The following is a 6815-nucleotide window of genomic DNA, read 5'->3' as shown; positions in this document are numbered from 1 at the left end:
ATTAATCCTCGATCATGGAGACGATCAAAAGCAGCATCATAAGTCATTCCAATGGGCGTGAACTCTCTTTTTGGTTTCTTTTTAGATCTTTGATTATCCATGGCTAAGACATCATTTAGGTCAAAGGTACTAACATTGAGTGGGTGTTTTCGGAAGAAGAAGGATTGTCGTTCTTCTTTCCTTTCCAGCCACTGTTGTTATTATTGTTAGTAGCTTTATGTTTCGCAAGGTCATCTTCGATTTCAATACCTGTGTCATAGACAGCCTTGAAAGTGTTCAAATTGTGTTGATATTTCAAATGCTTTGAATACTTTTCTTGGAGGTTATGAATGGACATACTTATAGACTCCTTTTCAAAAGGAACCTCTACCATATTAGCGAAAGTTTCCCTCCACTTGTTGAAGAAAGAGGTAAACCCTTCGTTTTCTTTTTTCCTTAGCATCTCGAGTTGTATATGGTCTATTTCAACTTGAATGTTGCACTTATATCTATCAATGAAAGTGTTTATTATTCCATCCCAAGTAGAGATCTTCTCTTTATCTAGAGAAACGAACAATTGTTGACAAACGTTTTCAAGAGATAGAGAGAACAAAGAGTGAAAGACTTTCCTATCAATTCCCTTAATGTTCATTATGGTTTCAAAAGCCCTTAAGTGGAAGTAAGGATTGTCAGTTGGCTTAAACTTAGGGATGTCATTGTCATTGAACTTTTGCGGAACAAGCTCCTTGTCTAGTTAGACCCCTTGTGAGCTAATGTCCTGGAACTTATAGTCATTGGAAAACTTGTTCAAGCTTTCCTCCATTCGCTGCATCTATTGTTGTTTCGCAGGGTCATTGACTTGAAGAGCCATAGCCTTCACCATTTTAGTTACAATGGCCAAGTCTTGCCTAAGAATATTAACTTTTTCTTGAGTTGCCATTATCCTGTTAACTTTTCTCTTTTGTCAAATCAGTTTTTAAAAAAGTAGTACTTGGAAAAAAGTGTTATTCTTAATTAAACGTCCTTCTCTCCTTGTTCAAGTGCTGCGAAAATGAAAGTCATGGATGTTTATTACTCCCTCCGTTTTGATATGATAGTCCCATATGGAATCAATCACATAAAATAAGAAAAGGAGAATATTTGGAATCTAGCATTAAAGTAATAAACAATTTATAAATAGTTTTATCTTTTTTTTTTATTAGGAAAGCATTAGCCATAATTGCATAAATCACGGGAATAATTTCTTTACTTAGAGTCATGTCATTAATTCACAATAAATTAATATAACCAATCATAATTTAATATGTATAAAATAGAAAATAAAAACTAAGTTAAGAGGGGAATACATTCAATATGGATAAATTTTTTTGAAACGCCCAAAATAGTATATGTGACTAACAAATTAAAACGGAGGGAGTATTAATTATTTGATTCAAACATGATACAACATGCATAGATGGAGAAAGATTATGGAATAATGAGGGAAATGATATGTATAGAGAAAGCATGTGGAGAGTGGAAAGATGATGTAGATGGAGAGATGTGGAAGAATAATTTAGGACTAGAGTGGACCCCAACTCAAATGACGAAAAGAACGACTCATGCATGAACCTAAGACATGGTCATGGTGTACAAAGTGTGTGAATACTTGTGAGTGTAAGTGATATGTTCAAGACTTGTATCATGACCGTGCGACTAGACTATGTGACTAGACTCAAACAAAGACTAAGTTAAGACTTTACGTATGTGCACTAAACTGGACAGGATGTAGTATTTTAGTCATAACTTTTTATCTGTGACTTCGAATTGGACGAAACCAATGCAAAATGAAAGATAAAACTCGGGGCTATAGATCCATAAGTTGTATGACTCGTAATTCTCTACAGAACTTTGGCTATGACCAAAACAAGTTGATGTATGTGCTGTATACGGGAAAAAAAATATGGGTTGACTCCAAGGAACTATGACTCAATTTTAGACATATTTATTAGCTCAAATTAATTAATCAATTAATTAAGAAAAATATTTTAGTCTTTAATTAGTTTATTTAGACATATTTATAATTACAAGTCAAACCAAACGGTTAGTTTAATCACATGTAGGTTATGCACAAGCAAAGAATACACAAGTAGTCAAGTAAGCATAATATGATGCAATGAGTTTGCAACCTAACCATGGCTCTATTTCTCTAAAGTTCAGGATATGGGTTAGTAAAAAAGGGTCCATGGTTATGAGTCCTAATGCACCGCGTGGAATCCTTACCTTTGGAAGGGTCCATGATTTTTTACTGTGGAAGATAACTCTACTTGTAGCAATCTTCAGCTTTTTATGATGATCTTCCACATCTTAGAGAACATCATCGAAGATAGCTCTGCTTGAAGCAATCTCCTATTTTTTTCATGATAATCTTCTTAGGAAAATTATCGAAGATCACTGCTAATTGATCCTTAGTTTCACTAGTATAAAACTAACCTTAGGTAACACCCAAAAAGTGTTACATAAAGTGGTAAAAGTGTTATTATAGACAATAGGTAACACTTTATTGGGTGATACTTCTGCACATGTTCCCTAAGGTCTTATGTAACACTTTTTGTAACGTATGGTAACACTTTCAATAGTGATATATAAACACTCCTATGTAACACCTTTTATATTATTAGTATCATTTTTAAAGTGTTACTTTTGATATTTTATGTAACACTCATATATCTTTAGTAACATTTTAAAAATCATATAGTATCACTTTATCCGATATTATGTATCACTTTTTGAACTAATGGAATACTTTGTTGAGTATTAGGTAACATTTTTCAATCATTTTTTGACATATATAGTAGCACTTTATTCAACGTTATGTAGCACTTTTTGCAAACTAATGTAGCATTTATTATTTTTAAAATATAAAAATAATATTAATATGTACAATAATGAGAAATTAACATATATGATAAATAATAACTTGTATTGAAATAATTTCATTATTCTTTCAAAGAAAATCCATAAACACCAATTTTAATGTTTGGCCAAACAAGAGAATATTCCAAAGAAAAAGATATAAAAAAAAAAAAAAAATCAACTTTGATCTATAGCTTGGAAAAAGTGACAAAATAAGAAAAACTTCCGAATTGAAAAAAGTCAGCAGAATAGCAGTAAAACAGCCGATAGGAGCAGCAAGCTAGCAGAATGAGAGTAGCAACAACAGAAGACGGTAGCAGACAGCAGTTTGAAGCAGCGAGCAGAATGAAACTGTAAGCAGTATGAAGCCGCAAGCAGTATGTAGCAGCAAGCACTTGCAGCAAATAGCAGTGGTAGAAATAATAGTGGCAAAAGTCAGCAACACACAACATAGAAGCATAAAAGCAGTAGTAGCATCTCAAAACAACAATAACAGCAGCAAAAAACAGATGTAACAGTTGTAAAACAGAAGTGGCAGCGGTAAAACAACAGTTGCAGTAAGTGACAACAGCAGCAAAATGGGATATATGCAAGTACACTTCTTGTGGCATCATCATTTGTTATCCTAATCCTTCATCTAGATCCATTTGATCTTATATATGTGTGAAAGCATCATATATCAAACAACTAGAAAAAAAATGAAATAAGTCATTAATAAGAGTTAGTGCTTTTTATTGCGAGAATAAAACAACTCCCCATCAGAACCTTGATTTAGGAAGAGGTGAAGAGATTCCTTTAAGCACTTGTGCTTTTATTAGAGCTCGTGTGAAAGAAAACTGGAATGCTATTAATTCCAATCAATTACAAGGAACCGCAAATATACTTGGCAGGCACCCTAGGCATGAAATCTTTGTGAGGTGGATAGCGCCAACTAGCAGATGGTATAATAATCTGGAAACACAAAATATTATGAAAAGGCAGATACTCTAATATGACTTTTTAGCTTGCTATAATAATAAAGAAACAAAATATGATGTAGAATTGCCATTACAAGCATTCTAATTACTTCATGTATAATAGTAAAGGCTGAAACTAGAATATATACCCATGTCCACATTAAGTACCCAAATAGCCAAGTCTATGAAACATAAATCATGAAAGAGAAATCAGATAAATATGATTTTGTATTAAAACATTAGTAATCAGATAGCACAAAAGAGCTAGTTGAGACTGAGAACTTCATGACATCTTACCCAAGAGTGACAAAGATCTATTCTGTTCATTTAATTCCCTTTCAAACTCTCTTCCAACATCAACTTGTCTATTTCTTCCAGAACGGTCAGGAAACCATACCGATTTTTGCATCGATTCAGCTTTAGCGGTGTTTGCAGACTGAAGAAAAGAAATCATACTAATTGTTAATTAAGAAGATTAACCCACATGAGAATTTCAATTAAACTTCTCACTCAATTCATCCGTCAACAGAATTTTACCGACAAATGAAGGCATCATTCGACTAACCTAACCTTCTTTGGTCCTTGAGACTAGCACAAGGTAGAATAAGAAAAATATTTTTGTTGTCCATTAACCATGCTTTTCATACTTTCATTTGGAAAAATTTATCAGAGGAAATACCACACCTGATATCTACCATAGAAATGGAAAAATGTTGGGATTTAAGCATATAAATTATCTTGTACCCCTCAAACGTGTTCTTGATTTTCCACTCCTTATACTTACTTTTTTATATACTAGTATTTTTTTCTTTACACACTTTATTCTATGGTATATTGTCCTATGCAAAATTAGGCATGTGATGCTAATAATCGGCTAATAGCTACAGTAAGTAACATAAGCTTATACAAGACCCACATTTCGATTTATCTGAAATTGAAGCTTGCATAACGCACTCTTTACAAGTAGTTTAAGTACTGTATGAGCTATAGTAGCAATAGTGAAATGAGAGATGGAGAAACATAATTAGAAGACTAGTTATCGTCCTCATGTCAAACGAAGATTAAGGCCTGACTTGGATTTCAATATTCAACATAAAATACAACACAACTAAGTCCCACCAGGCTAACTACTTAAACATGTCATTTCCCCAAAGAATAATCCCACATATTGCATTTAAGCTAGTAAGCCAGCATTTCAATCAACATTTGCAATCTAGTTTAATCAACATTGCATTGACACTTTATAGTTCTAGTTGTAAAGCAAAATACAACAAAAATAATTAGACAATCTAATGAATAACTTATCTTTTCTAAATCCACACAGTTCTCAGTTGATCATTTCCGAAAATTTACTCTCTTCAATAACTAATAACAAAAAAAATTGAAATCATTTACCCTTCTAATAACAGCCTACATTAAGTATTTCAATCAAGGTCATTACAATATTAGGCTAAATTTCATACATTTCAGCAAATCAATTTATGGAAATCATACCATTCACCTAGTGTCTCACATATTAAACTATAAAAATCATACTTTTCAATAGGTTTGATTAGTCAACAAAGATCAAATTACAAGGTAAATCAAATTAGTAGTAATCAAAATGAAGAAAAATCAAAAATCCCAAACTCATCTAATACTTCAATCAATTCAAATGCATGCAAAATTCATTATAAATTGTGAAATTAAACATTTTAATAGGGAAATTCAACATCAAATTATGAAATCATTATCAAGATTAGAGAGTGAATTGAAACCCTAACTTTACCTACATCAAATTCTTGTTGATAATGGAAAGGAAAGGGAAATGAACCAACCCACCCTAACATTAAAATGGAAGCCGCCGAGGATGGAGGCCAGAAGGCGACAATCGCGCACTGTCATTAGAGGTGGCAATTGTTCTCTATAACTTGGAGCGTGGCCTGCTGTGTAAGTATTCGGCTTGGAGCACGAGTTGCGATGGATGGGGGCTATGGTGAATAACTAGGAACGAGAAGGAGGTAGCAGTGGAAGCCTGAGGAAAGGAGGTGCAGTGTAAATAGACAGTGAAAGCTTGAGGAAGAAATAGGAGGAGGAAGAAAATAAAATAAAAAAAAAAAACGAAGTATTGATAACACAAAAAATAGATTGAGCTGTTTAAAAAAAATTAATAAGAAAAGTTGAGCATATAAATATTCAAAAAAAAAAAAAAAAAAAAAAAAAAAAGTGGTACAATCAAGTGCTACCTAATGTCAAAGTGTTACTATAAAGTGTTACATAATATTAAAGTGTTACAAAAAATGTTACCAAATACCACAATATTACAAAAGTGTTACGTAAAAATAAAACAATCATGTAATTTTTAAAGTGATACCAGTGGGTGTTACTTAAGCCTAATTTTGTAGTAGTGTTTGCTGGTGCTTTGCTACAATGCTTGGTTTCAAAAATGGGTTGATTGACTTACAAATTGTTGATACTTTAAAGAGTATGATTGGTTTATAAGTCAATCAATCACTATGGTGATTGCCCCAAACCATGAGACAGACGACCATCTTGAGCAGACGGACAAGTACTGAGAGTATACTACCAAAGGCCTCGATTAGTCGTTTTGATGCTCTTAAGCCGCTAAGTCTTTGGACTTAGCTTATTTTAATAAGCATAATCTGTCTGTCTGTATTTCCCCAGAGCAATTACATGCAGTGATACATAAATAGTGTAGCCTCTAAAATGAAATAGTAGTCGCTTTCCATCTGTATTAGAATTGTTGAAAAACATACACTTTTTAGATTTCAAATTAGATTAAGTCAAATGGCTGCGAGCGTTATCTTAATCCAAACAGTCGATAGGGCCGTTTGTTTTCGATTTATAGAGCAATTTACCACCCAAATGGGAGATGCTCTCTTCGACGAATTCACCAAATGGACGTTGCCGGTTGTCCGACTCATGTTGGAGCAAACGACTTTATTTATAAAACATATCCGGCCTTCGGCCTCTTTAAGAAAAATA

At 33.0% G+C, this 6815-nt stretch overlaps 1 long non-coding RNA gene across 1 annotated transcript; it reads right to left on the bottom strand.

The window, feature by feature from the left end:
- Positions 1-2935: 2935 nt before the first annotated feature.
- Positions 2936-5916, bottom strand: LOC145583539 (uncharacterized). The gene is made up of 3 exons (XR_014100225.1): positions 5652-5916; positions 4128-4266; positions 2936-3268 (listed from the first exon to the last, which is right to left on the bottom strand). It is a non-coding gene; the product is annotated as an uncharacterized LOC145583539 (long non-coding RNA).
- Between the last annotated feature and the right edge of the window lie 899 nt (positions 5917-6815).

Source organism: Chenopodium album, chromosome 1, assembly GCF_948465745.1.
Source record: "Chenopodium album chromosome 1, dcCheAlbu1.1, whole genome shotgun sequence".
Classification (NCBI taxonomy): Eukaryota; Viridiplantae; Streptophyta; class Magnoliopsida; order Caryophyllales; family Amaranthaceae; genus Chenopodium; species Chenopodium album.
This window is presented reverse-complemented; position numbering and strand designations above follow the sequence as displayed.